This window comes from Arachis ipaensis, chromosome B6 (genome assembly GCF_059453495.1).
Source record: "Arachis ipaensis isolate K30076 ecotype BB chromosome B6, ASM5945349v1, whole genome shotgun sequence".
Classification (NCBI taxonomy): domain Eukaryota; kingdom Viridiplantae; phylum Streptophyta; class Magnoliopsida; order Fabales; family Fabaceae; genus Arachis; species Arachis ipaensis.
The window spans coordinates 62,560,984-62,578,753 of record NC_142441.1 but is presented as its reverse complement, the minus strand read 5'-3'; the positions used below and the strand labels follow the sequence as shown (position 1 = coordinate 62,578,753).

At 37.6% G+C, this 17,770-nt stretch overlaps 2 non-coding genes across 2 annotated transcripts; one reads left to right on the top strand and one right to left on the bottom strand.

The window, feature by feature from the left end:
• The first annotated feature begins 5,447 nt into the window (after positions 1–5,447).
• On the top strand, positions 5,448–5,555 carry LOC148555823 (small nucleolar RNA R71). Its single transcript, XR_015886660.1, has one exon. It is a non-coding gene; the product is annotated as a small nucleolar RNA R71 (small nucleolar RNA).
• An 11,870-nt stretch (positions 5,556–17,425) lies between these two features.
• Positions 17,426–17,533, bottom strand: LOC148555822 (small nucleolar RNA R71). Its single transcript, XR_015887863.1, has one exon. It is a non-coding gene; the product is annotated as a small nucleolar RNA R71 (small nucleolar RNA).
• Positions 17,534–17,770: the final 237 nt, after the last annotated feature.

Sequence of the window (17,770 nt, the reverse complement as noted above, 5' to 3'; positions counted from 1 at the left end):
GTAAAAGGTCCTATTTATACCAGACTAGTTACTAGGGTTTACAGAAATGAGTAAATGATGCAAAAATCCACTTCTGGGGCCCACTTGGTGTGTACTTGGGCTGAGCATTGAGCTTTACACGTTTAGAGGCTTCTCTTGGAGTTGAACGCCAGTTTGTAACCTGTTTTTGGCGTTTAACTCCACTTTGCAACCTGTTTCTGGCGTTTAACTCCAGAATGCAACATAGAATTGGCGTTGAACGCCAGTTTGCGTCATCTAAACCCGGGCAAAGTATGAACTATTATATATTTCTGGAAAGCCCTGGATGTCTACTTTGCAACGAAATTGAGAGCGCGCCATTTGGAGTTCTGTAGCTCCAGAAAATTCCCTTTCAGAATCCAGCAGCATCTGTAGTCCTTCTTCAACCTCTGAATCTGATTTTTGCTCAAGTCCCTCAATTTTAGTCAGAAAATACCTGAAATCACAGAAAAACACACAAACTCATAGTAAAGTCCAGAAATGTGATTTTTTATTAAAAACTAATAAAAATATACTAAAAACTAACTAAATTATACTAAAAACTATGTAAAAATAATGCCAAAAAGCGTATAAATTATCCGCTCATCAAAACACCAAACTTAAATTGTTGTTTGTCCCCAAGCAACAGAAAATCAAATAGGATAAAAAGAAGAGAATATACTATGAATTCTAACATATCAATGAAACTTAGCTCTAATCAGATGAGCGGGACTTGTAGCTTTTTGCCTCTTGAATAGTTTTGGCATCTCACTTTATCCTTTGAAGTTCCGAATGATTGGCATCTATAGGAACTTAGAATTCAGATAGTGTTATTGATTCTTCTAGTTCAGTATGTTGATTCTTGAACACAACTAGTTTATGAGTCTTGGCCGTGGTCCTAAGCACTTTGTTTTCCAGTATTACCACCGGATATATAAATGCCACAGACACATAACTGGGTGACCCTTTTCAGATTGTGACTCAGCTTTGCTAGAGTCCCCAATTAGAGGTGTCCAAGGTTCTTAAGCACACTCTTCTTTTTGCTTTGGACCTCGACCTTAACCGCTCAGTCTCAAGTTTTCACTTGACACCTTCACACCACAAGCACATGGTTAGGGATAGCTTGGTTTAACCGCTTAGGCCAGGATTTTATTCCTTTAGGCCCTCCTATCCACTGATGCTCAAAGCCTTGGATCCTTTTTACCCTTTCTTTTTGGTTTTAAGTGCTATTGGATTTTTCTGCTTGCTTTTTCTTTTTATTTTTCTCTTCTTTTTTTTCGCCATTTTCTTTTTTCTCTTTTTTTTTTCTGCAAGCTTTTGTATTCACTGCTTTTTCTTGCTTCAAGAATCATTTTTATGATTTTTCAGATTATCAAATAACATGTCTCCTTTTTCATCATTCTTTCAAGATCCAACATATTTAACATTCATAAACAACAATTTCAAAAGACATATGCACTGTTCAAGCATTCATTCAGAAAACAAAAAGTATTGTCACCACATCAAAATAACTAAACTAGTTTCAAGGATGAATTCGAAACCATGTACTTCTTGTTCTTTTGTACTTAAAGAATTTTTCATTTAAGAAAGGTGATGGATTCATAGGATATTCATAGCTTTAAGACATAGACGCTTAAACACTAGTGATCATGTAATAAGACACAAACATAAATAAACATAAAGTATGATAAACGAAAAACAGTAAAATAAATAGACAAGGAGATTAAGGAATGAGTCCACCTTAGTGAGGGTGGCATGTTCCTCTTCTTGAAGAACCAATGGTGCTTTTGAGCTCCTCTATGTCTCTTAATTGCCTTTGTTACTCCTCCCTCATAGCTCTTTGATCTTTTCTAAACTCATGAAGGATGATGGAGTGCTCTTGATGCTCCACCCTTAGTTGTCCCATGTTGGAACTTAATTCTCCTAGGGAGGTGTTGATTTGCTCCCAATAGTTTTGTGGAGGAAGGTGCATCCCTTGAGGCATCTCAGGGATTTCTTGGTGGGGAATTTCCTCATGTTCTTGTTGAGGTCCATGATCTCTTATTTGCTCCATCCTTTTCTTAGTGATGGGCTTGGCCTCTTCAATGAGGATGTCTCCTTCTATGTCAATTCCAGCCGAATTGCAGAGGTGGCATATGAGGTGAGGAAAGGATAACCTTGCCCAAGTGGAGGACTTGTCAGCCACCTTGCAAAGTTCTTGAGGTATAATCTCATGAACTTCCACCTCCTCTCCAATCATGATACTATGGATCATGATGGTCCGGTCTATAGTAACTTTAGACCGGTTACTAGTAGGAATGATTGAGGGTTGAATGACCTCTAGCCATCCCCTAGCCACTAGTTTGAGGTCATGCCTTCTTAATTGAACCGGCTTGCCTCTTGAGTCAATTTTCCATTGAGATCCTTCCTCACATATGTCTATGAGGACTTGGTCTAACCTTTGATCAAAATTGACCCTTCTTGTGTAGGGGCGTGCGTTCTCTTCCATCATTGGCAAGTTGAACGCTAGCCTTACATTTTCCGAACTGAAGTCTAAGTATTTCCCCCGAACCATGGTGAGCCAATGCTTTGGATTCGGGTTCACACTTTGATTATGGTTCCTAGTGATCCATGCGTTTGCATAGAACTCTTGGACAATTAAGATCCCGACTTGTTGAATGGGGTTGGTGAGAACTTCCCAACCTCTTCTTCGGATCTCATGTCGGATCTTCGGATACTCATTCTTTTTGAGCTTGAAAGGAACCTCAGGGATCACTTTCTTCTTAGCCACAACTTCATAGAAGTGGTCTTGATGGACCTTTGAGATGAATCTCTCCATCTCTCATGACTCAGAGGTGGAAGCAATTGCCTTCCCTTTCCTCTTTCTAGAGGTTTCTCTGGCCTTAGGTGCCATAAATGGTTATGGAAAAACAAAAAGCTATGCTTTTACCACACCAAACTTAAAATGTTTACTCGTCCCCGAGCAAAAGAAGAAAGAAAGACGGAAAAGAAGAAAAAGAATGGAGGAGATGGAGGGAGAAGGTGTATTCAGCCAAGGGTAAGAAGAGAGGGTTGTGTTGTGTGAAAATGAAGAAGGAAAGAGGGGTTTATATAGGGGTGGGATGGGATTTAGGGTTCGGCCATTAGGGTTAGGTTTGGGAGGGAAAAGAGTTTGAATTTTGGAGGTAGGTGGGGTTTATGGAGAAGAGAGGATGGATGTAAGTGGTGAAGAGGTGATAAGAAAGAGTGATTGAGGTGATTGGTGAATGGTATTTAGGGAAGAGAGTTATGAAAAGGTGTGAAGAGGAGAGAAGAAGATGTGGGGATCCTGTGGGGTGAAGGACTTAACATCCCTGCTCCAATTAGGCGTGTAAAACGCCCTTGCTGTGCAATCCTGGCGTTTAACGCCAGATTGCTGCTTGTTTCTGGCGTTAAACGCCCAAATGTAGCCTGTTTCTGGCGTTTAACGCCAGGCAGATGCTTGTTTTTGGCATTAAAAGCCAGCTTGGTGCTTGTTTCTGGCGTTAAATGCTAGACAGATGCTTGTTTCTGGCGTTTAAATGCCAGACTACTCTCCTCCAGAGTGTGCTATTTTTAATGCTATTTTTCATTCTGTTTTTTATTTTTCAGTAGTTTTTGTGACTCCACATGATCATCAACCTAATAAAACACAAAATAACACAAGGAAAATAAAATAGATATAATTAAATAACATTGGGTTACCTCCCAATAAGCGCTTCTTTAACGTCAATAGCTTGACAGTGAGCTGTCATGCAGCCTCACAGATGTTCAGAGCATTGTTGGGACCTTCCAACACCAAACTTAGAGTTTGACTGTGGGGGTTCAACACCAAACTTAGAGTTTGGTTGTGGCCTCCTAACACCAAACTTCGAGTTTGACTGTGGGGGCTTTGGTTGACTCTGCAGTGAGAGAAGCTTTTCATGCTTCCTTTCCATGGTTACAGAAGGAGATCCTTGAGTTTTAAACACAAGGTTGTCCTCATTTAGTTGAAGGACTAGTTCCCCTCTGTCCACATCAATCACAGCTCTTGCTGTGGCTAGGAAGGGTCTTCCAAGGATGATGGATTCATCCTCTTCCTTCCCAGTGTCTAGGATTATGAAATCAGCAGAGATGTAAAGGCCTTCAACCTTTACTAACACCTCCTCTACTTGTCCATAAGCCTATTTTCTTGAGTTGTTTGCCATCTCTAATGAGATTCTGGCAGCTTGCACCTCAAAGATCCCAAGTTTCTCCATTACAGAGAGTGGCATTAAGTTTATTCCTGACCCCAGGTCACACAGAGCCTTCTCAAAGGTCATGGTGCCTATGGTACATGGTATTAAGAATTTGCCAGGATCCTGTTTCTTTTGAGGTAATTTCTGCCTATCTAATGCATTCAGTTCATTGATGAGCAAGGGAGGTTCATCTTCCCAAGTCTCATTACCAAATAATTTGGCATTCAGCTTCATGATTGCACCAAGGTACTTAGCAACTTGCTCTTCAGTAATTTCTTCATCCTCTTCAGAGGACGAATACTCATCAGAGCTCATGAAGGGCAGAAGGAGGTTCAATGGAATCTCTATGGTCTCTAATTGAGCCTCAGATTCCTTTGGTTCCTCGAAGGGAAACTCCTTATTGGTCACTGGACGTCCCAAGAGGTCTTCCTCACTAGGATTCACATCCTCCTCCTCCCTTGTGGGTTCGGCCATGATGGTTAAATCAATGGCCTTGCACTCTCTCTTTGGATTTTCTTCTGTATTGCTTGGGAGAGTACTAGGAGGAGTTTCAATGACTCTTTTACTCAGCTGGCCCACTTGTGCCTTTAAATTTCTAATGGAGGACCTTGTTTCATTCATGAAACTTACAGTGGCCTTAGATAGATCAGAGACTATATTTGCTAAGCTAGATGGATTCTGCTCAGAATTCTCTGTCTGTTGCTAAGTGGATGATGGAAAATGCTTGCTATTGCTAAACCTGTTTCTTCCACCATTATTAAAGCCTTGTTGAGGCTTTTGTTGATCCTTCCATGAGAAATTTGGATGATTTCTCCATGAGGGATTGTAGGTGTTTCCATAGGGTTCACCCATGTAATTCACCTCTGCTATTGCAGGGTTCTCAGGATCATAAGCTTCCTCTTCAGAAGATGCCTCTTTAGTACTGTTGGATGATTCCTTCAATCCATTCAGACTCTGAGAGATCATATTGACTTGCTGAGTCAATATTTTATTCTGAGCCAGTATGGCATTCAGAGTATCAATTTCAAGAACTCCCTTCCTCTGAGGCGTCCCATTACTCACAGGATTCCTTTCAGAAGTGTACATAAACTGGTTATTTGCAACCATGTCAATGAGCTCTTGAGCTTCTGCAGGCGTTTTCTTTAGGTGAATGAATCCACCTACAGAATGGTCCAATGACATCTTTGATAATTCAGACAGACCATCATAGAATATGTCCAGGATGGTCCATTCTGAAAGCATGTCAGAAGGACACTTTTTGGTCAATTCCTTGTATCTCTCCCAAGCTTCATAGAGGGATTCACCTTCCTTCTTTCTGAAGGTTTGAACATCCACTCTAAGCTTGCGAAGCTTTTGAGGAGGAAAGAACTTGGCTAAGAAAGCCGTGATCAGCTTATCCCAAGAGTTCAGGCTGTCTTTAGGTTGAGAGTCCAACCATATTCTAGCTCTGTCTCTTACAGCAAATGGGAAAAGCATAAGCCTGTATACCTTGGAATCAACCCCATTGGTCTTAACAGTATCACAGATCTGCAAGAATTCAGTTAAGAACTGAAAGAGATCTTCGGATGGAAGTCCATAAAACTTGCAATTCTATTGCATCAGAGAAACTAATTGAGGCTTCAGCTCAAAATTATTTGCTCCAATGGCAGGGATTGAGATGTTTCTTCCATGTAAATTGGAATTAGGTGCAGTAAAGTCACCAAGTATCTTCTTTGCATTGTTATTATTTTCGGCCATGTCTCCTTCTTTTTCGAAAATTTCTGTTAGATTTTCTCCAGAGAGTTGTGCTTTAGCTTCCCTTAGCTTCCTCTTCAGAGTCCTTTCAGGTTCAGGGTCAGCTTCAACAAGAATGTTCTTATCCTTGTTCCTGCTCATATGAAAAAGATGAAAACAGAAAAGAAGAGGAATCCTCTATGTCATAGTATAGAGATTCCTTGTGTAAGGAAAAGATAAGAATCCAAACACAAGGGAGAGGATTGAGTTCGAATTCTTGGGTGAAAGAGGGGTGTTAGTAGATGAATAAATAATTAGAAAGAGATGAGGAGAAGAGAAATTCGAAATTTAAATAAATTAAAATAAAAGTATTTTTGTTTTTAAATTGAATTTAAAATAAAAAATAAAAATTAAAGTTCGAAAATTAAGAAAGGAAAATTGAATCTAATTAAATTAAATTAAAAACAATTAGTTAATTTAAAAAGGAATTTTGAAAACGAGGGAAGGGATTTTCGAAAATTAGAGATAGAATTAGTTAGGTAGTTTTGAAAAAGATATGATTGAAATAGTAAACTTTTAAAATCAAACAAAAAGTCAAGTAGTTAACTGAAAAAGATTTGAAAATCAATTTTTGAAAAGATAAGAAGTTAGAAAAGAAGTTGGAAAAGATTTTGAAATTGATTTTGAAAAAGATGTGATTGCCATTTATTTTGAAAAAGATTTGAAAAAAAAATTTAAAAAGATTTGATTTTTGAAATCAAAGTTGATTACTTGACTAACAAGAAACTAAAAAGGTATTATTCTAGAGTTTAAAGATTGCACCTTTCTTACTAGGCAAGTAACAAACTTAAAAATTTTGAATCAATCACATTAATTGTTAGCATTAATTTCGAAAATAAAAATAAGAAAAAGATGTTGAAAATCAATTTGAAATTTTCGAAAATCATAAAAGAAAAATGAAAAAGATTTGATTTTTGAAAAAGATTTGAAAAAAGATAGAATTTTTAAATTGAAAATTTGATTTGACTCATAAGAAACAACTAAATTTTAAAAATTTTTGAAAAAGTCAACTAAAATTTTCGAAAATTATGAGTGAAATAAGAGAAAGATATTTTTTTGATATTTGAATTTTTAATGAAGAAAGAGAAAAACACAAAAAAGACACAAGACATAAAAATTATGAATCAAAACACACAATGCATGCAAGAACACTATGAATGTCAAGATGAATACCAAGAACACTTTGAATGTCAATATGAACACCAAGAACTTATTTTTGAAAATTTTTAAGAAAAGAAAAACATGCAAGACACCAAGCTTAGAAATTTTTAATAATTAGACACTAACAAATTAAAATTGCATATGGAAAACAAGAAAAGATGCAAAACAAGAAAACATGAAGATCAAACAAGAGGATTCATCAAGAACAACTTGAAGATCATGAAGAATGCATGATGAATTTTCAAAAAATGCAAGAAAATTATAAAAACATGCAATTGACACCAAACTTAAAAATTGACACAAGATTCAAACAAGAAACACAAAATTATTTTTGGTTTTATGCTTTTATTAAATTTTTTTTTGTTTTATTTTTTGAAAATAAAATTAAAAAAAGCAAAAAGCTTAAAATTAAAATAAAATTACCTAATCTGAGCAACAAGATGAACCGTCAGTTGTCCAAACTCGAACAATCCCCGGCAACGGCGCCAAAAACTTGGTGCGCAGAAATCGTGACGGTTCATTCCTTGGTAACGGCGCTAAAAACTTGGTACGCATGTTCATAATCTTAGTTCTTTGTCACAACTTCGCACAACTAACCAGCAAGTGCACTGGGTCGTCCAAGTAATAAACCTTACGTGAGTAAGGGTCGATCCCACGGAGATTGTCGGCTTGAAGCAAGCTATGGTCATCTTGCAAATCTCAGTCAGGAAGATTCATATGGTTATGGATATTTGATAATTAAAATATAATTAAAATATAAATAAAACGTAAATTAAAGATAGAAGTACTTATGTAATTCATTGGTGAGAGTTTCAGATAAGCATATGAAGATGCTTGTTCCTCCTGAACCTCTGCTTTCCTATTGTCTTCATCCAATCATTCATACTCCTTTCTATGGCAAGCTGTATGTTAGGCGTCACCGTTGTCAATGGCTACATCATGTCCTCTCAGTGAAAATGGTCCAATGCGCTGTCACTGCATGGCTAATCATCTGTCGGTTCTCGATCATACTGGAATAGGATCCATTGATCCTTTTGCGTCTGTCACTACGCCCAGCACTCGCGAGTTTGAAGCTCGTCGCAGCCATCCCTTCCCAGATCCTACTCGAAATACCACAGACAAGGTTTAGACTTTCCGGATCTCAAGAATGGCCGTCCATGGATTCTAACTTATACCACGAAGACTCTGATTAAGGAATCCAGAGATATTCATTCAATCTAAGGTAGAATGGAAGTGGTTGTCAGGAACGCGTTCATAGGTTGGGAATGATGATGACTTTCATGATCATCACATTCATATTGAAGTGCGAATGAATATCTTAGAATCGGAATAAGCTTGAATTGAATAGAAAAACAATAGTACTTTGTATTAATTCATGAGGAACAGCAGAGCTCCACACCTTAATCTATGGTGTGTAGAAACTCTACCGTTGAAAATACATAAGAACAAGGTCCAGGCATGGCCGAGTGGCCAGCGCTCATAAAGGTCTAAGATAGCATAAAACTGATCAAAGATGTCTAATACAATAGTAAAAGGTCCTATTTATATCAGACTAGTTACTAGGGTTTACAGAAATGAGTAAATGATGCAGAAATCCACTTCTAGGGCCCACTTGGTGTGTGCTTGGGCTGAGCATTGATGATGTGTTTTTGAAAAACGAATTCCAAACACACAAATCTAACCGGCAAGTGTACCGGGTCGCATCAAGTAATAATAACTCACATGAGTGAGGTCGATCCCACAGGGATTGAAGGATTGAGCAATTTTTGTTTAGTGGTTGATTTAGTCAAGCGAATCAAGTATTGGTTGAGTGGTTTGTAATTTGCAGAAACTAAATTGCATGAATTGTAAAGGGGGAAGGGGAATTTGCAGTAAATTAAAGAGAAAAGCAAATAAAAGTGCTGAATCTTAAAGAGCAAGAAATTAAATGGCAGAGACTTAGAATGCAAGAAATGTAAATTGCAGAATCTTAGAGTGCAAGAAATGTAAATGGCTTGAATTGTAAATGGGTCAGGGATGTGGGATTGCAAGAATTAAACAAAAGAACAATAAATCTCAACACATAGAAGAGTAGAAGATGACTTGAATTGAACCGGATCTAAAATAGAAATGTAAATGAACTTGAAAAGCATTCAACTGAGAAAATAAAATGATAACTCCAGATCTCAGGACCCAAGAGACTAGATAACCAAGTCTAGATCTCAATGCCTTCCTAGATCCAAATTTAGAATTCAATTGCAAGAAAAGTAAATATCAAGCAGTAGAAGAAAGGAATTCAAATATTGCTTTCTCAAAAAGTCCAGTAAATCAAACAGAGAGATCTCAGGGTGAGATTGAAACAGAATTCCTTGAATTTTCCAACCCCCAAGATTTAAAAAAAGTGTATAGAGAAGAAAGCAAAAACAACCCAGGGGAAGAGAATTCAATTCTCCTTCCCAGGAACTCTCCAATTCTAAAAGCAACAACTCAAGAATGTAAAGATGAGCTCTCTACTGTAAGTAGTCAAAAATTCTAAAAAGGAAAGCTCCCCGAAAAACATAAATTCTTAGCTATTTATACACTCTCTTCTAATGATCTTCAAGCCTTCAATTGGGCCTTTGGTCTCGATGGAATTGGGTTGATAATAGCCTCTGTTGATTGCTCTTGGTGTTGGGAAGAAACCCACTTGTGAACCGGGCCATGAACCATTCACGTTTGAGTCAACGTTTGAGGCAAATGTTGACTCAAACGTCTTCGTACTAAACATCATGCAGAACCCCATTTGCTGCCATCCACATTTGGCTCAACGTTTGAGGTCAAACGTGAGCTTAAACGTGGCTCCTCCCATGCATTTCTTTTGGCCAACGTTTGGCCCAACGTTTAAGGCAAACGTTGGCGCAAACGTTGGCTTTTCCAAGGCATTAAACAGAGTGCTCTTCCTTGCTAATATGGCACCAATGTTTGACCTCAAGTTTAAGGCAAACATTGGTGCAAACGTTGCCAAGCTCCAGGGGTGCTTTTGCTTGTTCTTGTGGCGCCAACGTTTGACCTCAAGTTTGAGGCAAACGTTGGCGCAAACGTTGCTTCTCATGGGTGAAGAATCTTCAAGCCAAGGTTTGACCTCAAGTTTGAGGCAAACGTTGGCGCAAACTTGGTGTGCCTCCAGGGTGAAAATGCAATCTTCCTCACGTTTGAGTTCAAGTTTGAGGCAAACTTTAGCTCAAACGTGAGTCCTTTTTTCTTGCCCCTTGCTGTCCCCTTTTCTTCAACCTTCTTTCAAGCCTCTTTCCACCTATCATCAATCAACAATTGCATCAAAGCTATGCTATAATCATGAGAGTTCTTCTTCTTCTTGAAATTCAAGTGATTATGGCATAAAAACTCATGAAAATACATCAATTTATCCATGGTTGATTGAATCTAAGGAAAACATGAAATTCTACCCAAATGGCTTACTTATGGCTCAAGAAAGTGCATAAAACCTATTGAAAACAAAGGAAAAAGGCTAGTGAAACTAGGCTAAGATGACTTGTCATCACAACACCAAACTTAAAGCTTGCTTGTCCCCAAGCAAGAAAAGAATTATTAAGAAGAAAGAATGAAAAGGAAGTAAATGTTCATGCTAGTGTAGTATTATTGGTAGCTCATGGGGTTTTATGCTGATATGTAAATACTCACTTCTTATTGACATCTAGGCATAGAAAGTCTCCTCCAAGCATCACTTAACACACTGCTATGACCTCTCATTATTTATTTGTCCTTGATGTTTGTTTCTCTTTATTTTCCTTTTCGGTAACATTCAGCTCAGTGTCATGTGTGCAGCAATTCCCTTTTTTTTTTATTTGTGCTCAACACATTATTCACTATAAACACTTGGCTTACATTTCTCTTAGAACATTGATGCCCAGCACCTCTTTGGGTTACTAAATGTCTTGTAGCTAGGTTGCTCTTGATAGTGGATTTTCAGTTGATAATCCCGGGTTAGTTAACCCAAGTTACCAAGTGTTGATGCACTCCAAAGAACTTAATAATCCAAGCAGATCCTAGTACAAAGACACCACAGGCATATATTCTAAGGTTCAAGCTATTGGTGTTTAGCTTTATTCTGTTTTCTTCTTTTGTTTTCTTTACTGCCACTTTTGGCTTTTCTCATTCTACTTATTTTTTTCTTTTCAACCAAGGACTTTTTATTTTTGAGATTCATAGACAGTGAGCTAGTTTACACTTAGAAAGAAGACAATCTATTCCTGTTATTTACTATAAGTGAGCTACCACACAATCACACATACATACCACCACTTACTATTATTGTACTTCCAGCTAACAAGGAACTATCTTACTTCATATTCCAAACATTTCTTTTATTGAATTAAAGATGCTGGGGACAAAGCATACATTTAGTTAAGTGAAAGTAAACACACAAGCACATACCTAGACTAGCTTACTTATTTCACAAAGTGATTCCACTTGTACTAGATGAACACTTTAGCAAGACATAAATCAAAGCATTTCTCAACAGCAAGAGTTAAGTATGGATACAACCTATTGGTTTGTAGTTCTTTTGTCCTTTCTTCTGTTGTGCTCCTTTTTAGTTATGATGCATAATGTCTTCAAATGGTGGTTAGTTCCCTGCACAATTCTCAAAAGTTGCTTGCTTCTCAAGCCCTTAGGTGACTGGTTAGTATGCATGAATTGAGTGTGGCTTTTGGATTTAATTTGGTGTGGGAACACCAAACTTAATTCCTTACTACTGTCTCTAATGCAACAGGTTGTTCACTTATGAATTCTTTTGGTCTTGCTAAAGGGTATAGAACCAAAACTCAAAGGCAATTAAATGGTTGAATAATTTTTCTGATTACTTGGAGCTAGCATTATCCAGGAGGTGAGAGTATGCTTTTAAATGAGATTTTGGTGGAACACCAAACTTAAAATCCTTCATTCTCCCTTAAATTATTTTGGTGTGCAACACCAAACTTAGCTCATTGCAATACATACTTAATTATTCAACATTTTTATTGGAATAGCTATGAAAAGAAAACTACCTTAGGTTGGGTTGCCTCCCAACAAACGCTTCTTTATTGTCATTAGCTTGACATCCTTCATTCTTGCTTAGCTCAAGTTCTGAACTTCTTATTCCTTGTCCCATTGTCCTCCTAAGTACAGCTTTGCTCTGTGACCATTTGCTGTGAATTGGCTTTTTGTTGCTTCATCCAACAGTTCCAAGTTTCCATAGGGAAAAACCTTGGTCACCAAATATGGACCAGTCCATTTGGACTTAAGCTTGCCAGGGAAAATCTTAAGCTGTGAGTTGTACAGGAGTACTTACTGTCCTAGTTTGAATTCTTTCTTCAAAATCTTCCTGTCATGCCATCTCTTGGCTTTTTCCTTATATATCTTAGCATTTTCATAGGCTTCTAACCTAAATTCATCTAACTCATTTAGTTGTAGCAACCTCTTCTCTCCTGCTACTTGATAATCGAGATTCAGGAGTTTAGTAGCCCAAAAGGCTTTGTGTTCAAGCTCCACAGGGAGGTGACAAGATTTTCCATATAATAGTTGATAGGGGGACTTCCCAATGGGGGTCTTGAAAGCTGTCCTGTATGCCCAGAGTGCATCCTCCAGCTTCTGAGCCCAATCTTTTCTTGTACTTCCTACTGTCTTCTCCAAGATATTCTTCAATTCCCTATTAGCCAATTCTGCCTGTCCATTAGTCTGGGGGTGATATGGCGTGGCTGCTTTATGAATGACTCCATATTTATGGAGGAGTTTCTCTATTTGTTTGTTACAAAAATGGCTACCACCGCCACTCATAAGACCCTTGGGAACTCCATATCTAGTGAAAATATGCTTCTTAAGGAATTGAAGGACAATTTGTGCATCACAAGTGGTTGTGGCTATAGCTTCCACCCACTTTGAGACGTACTCCACTGCCACCAAAATATATCTGAAAGAATAGGAAGGGGAAAGGGTCCCATGAAATCAATGCCCCATAGATCAAATAATTCTACTTCCAGAATAAAATTCTGAGGCATCTCATTTGATGAGCGGATAATTTATACGCTTTTTGGCATTGTTTTTAGTATGTTTTTAGTAGGATCTAGTCACTTTTTGGGATGTTTTCATTAGTTTTTATGTTAAATTCACATTTCTGGACTTTACTATGAGTTTGTGTGTTTTTCTGTGATTTCAGGTATTTTCTGGCTGAAATTGAGGGACTTGAGCAGAAATCAGATTCAGAGGTTGAAAAAGGACTGCTGATGCTGTAGGATTCTGACCTCCCTGCACTCAAAGTGGATTTTCTGGAGCTAAAGAACTCGAAATGGCGCGCTTCCAATTGCGTTGGAAAGTACACATCCAGGGCTTTCCAGCAATGTATAATAGTTCATACTTTGGCCAAGAATAGACGACATAAACCGGCGTTCAACGCCAGCTTTCTACCCAAATCTGGCGTCCAGCGCCAGAAAAGGAGCCAAAACCAGAGCTGAACGCCCAAACTGGCACAAATACTGGCGTTCAACTCCAAGAAGGACCTCTACACGTGCAACACTCAGGCTCAGCCCAAACACACACCAAGTGGGCCCAGGAAGTGGATTTATGCATCAATTACTTACTCATGTAAACCCTAGTGACTAGTTTATTATAAATAGGACCTTTTACTAGTCTTTTTGACATCTTTGGTCTCAGTTTTAATCCATTGTTCATCTTAGGAGACTATTGATCACGTTTTAGGGGGCTGGCCATCTCGGCCATGCCTGAACCTTCACTTATGTATTTTCATACGGTAGAGTTTCTACACTCCAAAGATTAAGGTGTGGAGCTCTGCTGTTCCTCAAAGATTAATGCAAAGTACTACTGTTTTCTATTCAATTCATCTTATTTCACTTCTAAGATATCCATTCGCACCCAAGAACGTGACGAAGGAGATGATTATGTGTGACGCTCATCATCCTTCTCCTTTATGAACGCGTGCCTGACAAACACTTCTGTTCTACATGAAATAAGCTAGAATGAGTATCTCTTAGATCTCTTAACCAGAATCTTCGTGGCGTAAGCTAGAATGATGGCGGCATTCAAGAGAATCCCGAAGGTCTAAACCTTGTCTGTGGTATTCCGAGTAGGATTCAATGATTGAATGACTGTGACGAGCTCCGAACTCGCGATTGCAGGGCGTTAGTGACAGACGCAAAAGGATAGTAAATCCTATTCCAGCATGATCGAGAACCGACAGATGAATAGCCGTGCCGTGACAGGGTGCGTGAGCATATTATTCACTGAGAGGATAAGATGAAGCCATTGACAAGGGTGATGCCTCCAGACGATTAGCCGTGCCGTGACAGGGCATTGGATCATTTTCCCGTGAGATGACCGAAAGTAGCCATTGACAGTGGTGATGTATCACATAAAGCCAGCCATGGAAAGGAATGAGACTGATTGGATGAAGATAGCAGGAAAGCAGAGGTTCAGAGGAACGAAAAGCATCTCCATTCGCTTATCTGAAATTCCTACCAATGATTTACATAAGTATCTCTATCCCTATTCTATTATATAATATTCGAAAACACCATTATCAATTTATATCTGCCTAACTGAGATTTGCAAGGTGACCATAGCTTGCTTCATACCAACAATCTCCGTGGGATTCGACCCTTACTCACGTAAGGTATTACTTGGACGACCCAGTGCACTTGCTGGTTAGTTGTATCGAAGTTGTGACAAATTATGAATGTGTAATCACGATTACGCGTACCAAGTTGCTCACGTGCCAGGAATAGTTTGCGCCTGGACGTCACAATTTCGTGCACCAAGTTTTTGGCGCCGTTGCCGGGGATTGTTTGAGTTTTCGGCAAGCTTTTGGTCCGGTAACATCAGTGCCAAGTTTGATCCGGCAACAGCACCAAGTTTTTGGCGCCGTTGCCGGGGATTGTTCGAGTTTGGACAACTGACGGTTCATCTAGTTGCTCAGATTAGGTAATTTTCTTTTTATTTTATTTTCAAAAATTTGATTCAAAATTTTTAAGAATGAATTCTAGTGTTTCAGGATGATTTGTTGAATCCTGGCTGGCTGTAAGCCATGTCTAATCTTTTGGACTGGGGTTTCAACTTACCATCACAAATGAAGAGATTTTCACACACTTAGTTGCTCTATACATGAAAAGTATCCATATCTGCTGAAGCTTGGCTGGCCATTGGCCATGTCTAGTGTTTTGGACCGGAGCTTTCATTGAAAGCTTGGCTGGCTAGTGAGCCATGTCTAATTCGTGGACTGAAGCTTTAGACTAACATGGCAAGATTCCTGGAATTCATATTAAAAATTTTGGAATCCTTATTTTTTCTTTTTCATATAATTTTCAAAAAAAAAATCCAAAAAAATTAGAAAATCATAAAAATTAAAAATATTTTTCTGTTTCTTGTTTGAGTCTTGAGTCATATCATAAGTTTGGTGTCACTTGCATATGCATCTTGCATTTTTTCGAAAATATCATGCATTCATAGTGTTCTTCATGATCTTCAAGTTGTTCTTGGTATGTCTTCTTGTTTGATCTTGATGATTTTTTGTTTTGTGTCTTTTCATGTTTATCATATGCATTCTTGAATTCTTAGTGCATAAGCATTAAAGAATTCTAAGTTTGGTGTCCTGCATGTTTTCTTTGCATTAAAAATTTTTCAAAATTGTGTCTATGATGTTCATCTTGACATTCATAGTGTTCTTGGTGTTCATCTTGACATTCATAGCATTCTTGCATGCATTCATTGTTTTGATCTAAAAATTTCATGCATTGCATAATTTTCATGTTTTTCATAAAAATTTCAAAAATCAAAAAAAATATCTTTCCCTTTTTCTCTCATCAAATTCGAAAATGTGAGTTGACTTTTTCAAAAATTTTTAAAAATCAAGTTGTTTCTTATGAGTCAAATCAAATTTTCAATTTGAAAATCTTATCTTTTTCAAAATCTTTTTCAAAAATCAAATCTTTTTCAAAATTCTTAGTTATTTTTGAAAATTCCAAAAATATTTTTCAAAAATCTTTTTCTTATTTTTTATACCAAATTTTCGAAAATAACATAATCAATTAATGTTTTGATTCAAAAATTTGAAGTTTGATACTTGCTTGTTAAGAAAGATTCAAACTTTGAGAATCATATCTTGTGATTTCTTGTGAATCAAGTCATTAATTGAGATTTTTAAGATCAAATCTTTTTTCAAAACTAATTTCTATCATATCTTTTCAAAAATATCTTCTCATCTTATCTTTTTCAAAAAAATATCTTTTCAAAATATCTTTCCTAACCTCCTAACTACCTTTTCAAAATTGGTTTTCAAAATTTGTTTCAACTAACTAACTAACTTTTTGTTTGTTTCTTAACTTTTTCAAAACCACCTAACTAATTCTCCCTTTCTAATTTTCGAAAATACCTCTCTCTTTTTCAAAAATTCCTTTTTAATTAACTAATTATTTTTATTTTTTATTTGTGATTTCAAAAATTTTCGAAAATTACTAACATTTTTCAAAAATCATTTTCGAAAATCACTAACTCTTTTTCAAAATAATTTTCGAAAATTATCCCTCCCCCATCTCATTCTATTTATTCATTCATATCCTAACATCTCATCTCACCTCTCTTCCATCCTCACAGTTGTGTTTCTTCCATTATATTACATTCTTTGTCTCCCCCTCTTCTTCCACTCACACAGGAATCCCTATAGTGTGGTATAAAGGATCTCCATTATTATTATTATTATTCTGTGCCTTCTTCTTTGTCATATGAGCAGGAGCAAGGATAAGAACATTCTTGTGGAAGCAGATCCAGAACCTGAAAGGACTCTGAAGAGAAAATTCAGAGAAGCTAAAATACAAGAATCCAGAGATAACCTTTCAGAAATTTTCGAACAGGAAGAGGAGATGACAGCCGAAAATAATAATAATAATGTAAGGAAGATGCTTGGTGACTTTACTGCACCTAATTCCAATTTATATGGAAGAAGCATCTCCATTCCTGCCATTGGAGCAAACAACTTTGAGCTGAAACCTCAATTAGTTTTTCTGATGCAGCAGAACTGCAAGTTTTATGGACTTCCATCTGAAGATCCTTTTCAGTTCTTAACTGAATTCTTGCAGATATGTGATACTGTTAAGACTAATGGAGTAGATCCTGAAGTCTACAGGCTCATGCTTTTCCCTTTTGCTGTAAGAGACAGAGCTAGATTATGGTTGGATTCTCAACCTAAAGACAGCCTGAACTCTTGGGATAAGCTGGTCACAGCTTTCTTAGCCAAGTACTTTCCTCCTCAAAAGCTGAGCAAGCTTAGAGCTGATGTTCAAACCTTCAGGCAGAAAGAAGGTGAATCCCTCTATGAAGCTTGGGAAAGATACAAACAGTTGACCAAAAAGTGTCCTTCTGACATGCTTTCAGAATGGACTATCCTGGATATATTCTATGATGGTCTGTCTGAGCTATCAAAGATGTCACTGGACACTTCTGCAGGTGGATCCATTCACCTAAAGAAAACGCCTGCAGAAGCTCAAGAACTCATTGACATGGTTGCTAATAACCAGTTCATGTACACTTCTGAAAGGAATCCTGTGAGTAATGGGACGCCTATGAAGAAGGGAGTTCTTGAGGTTGATACTCTGGATGCCATATTG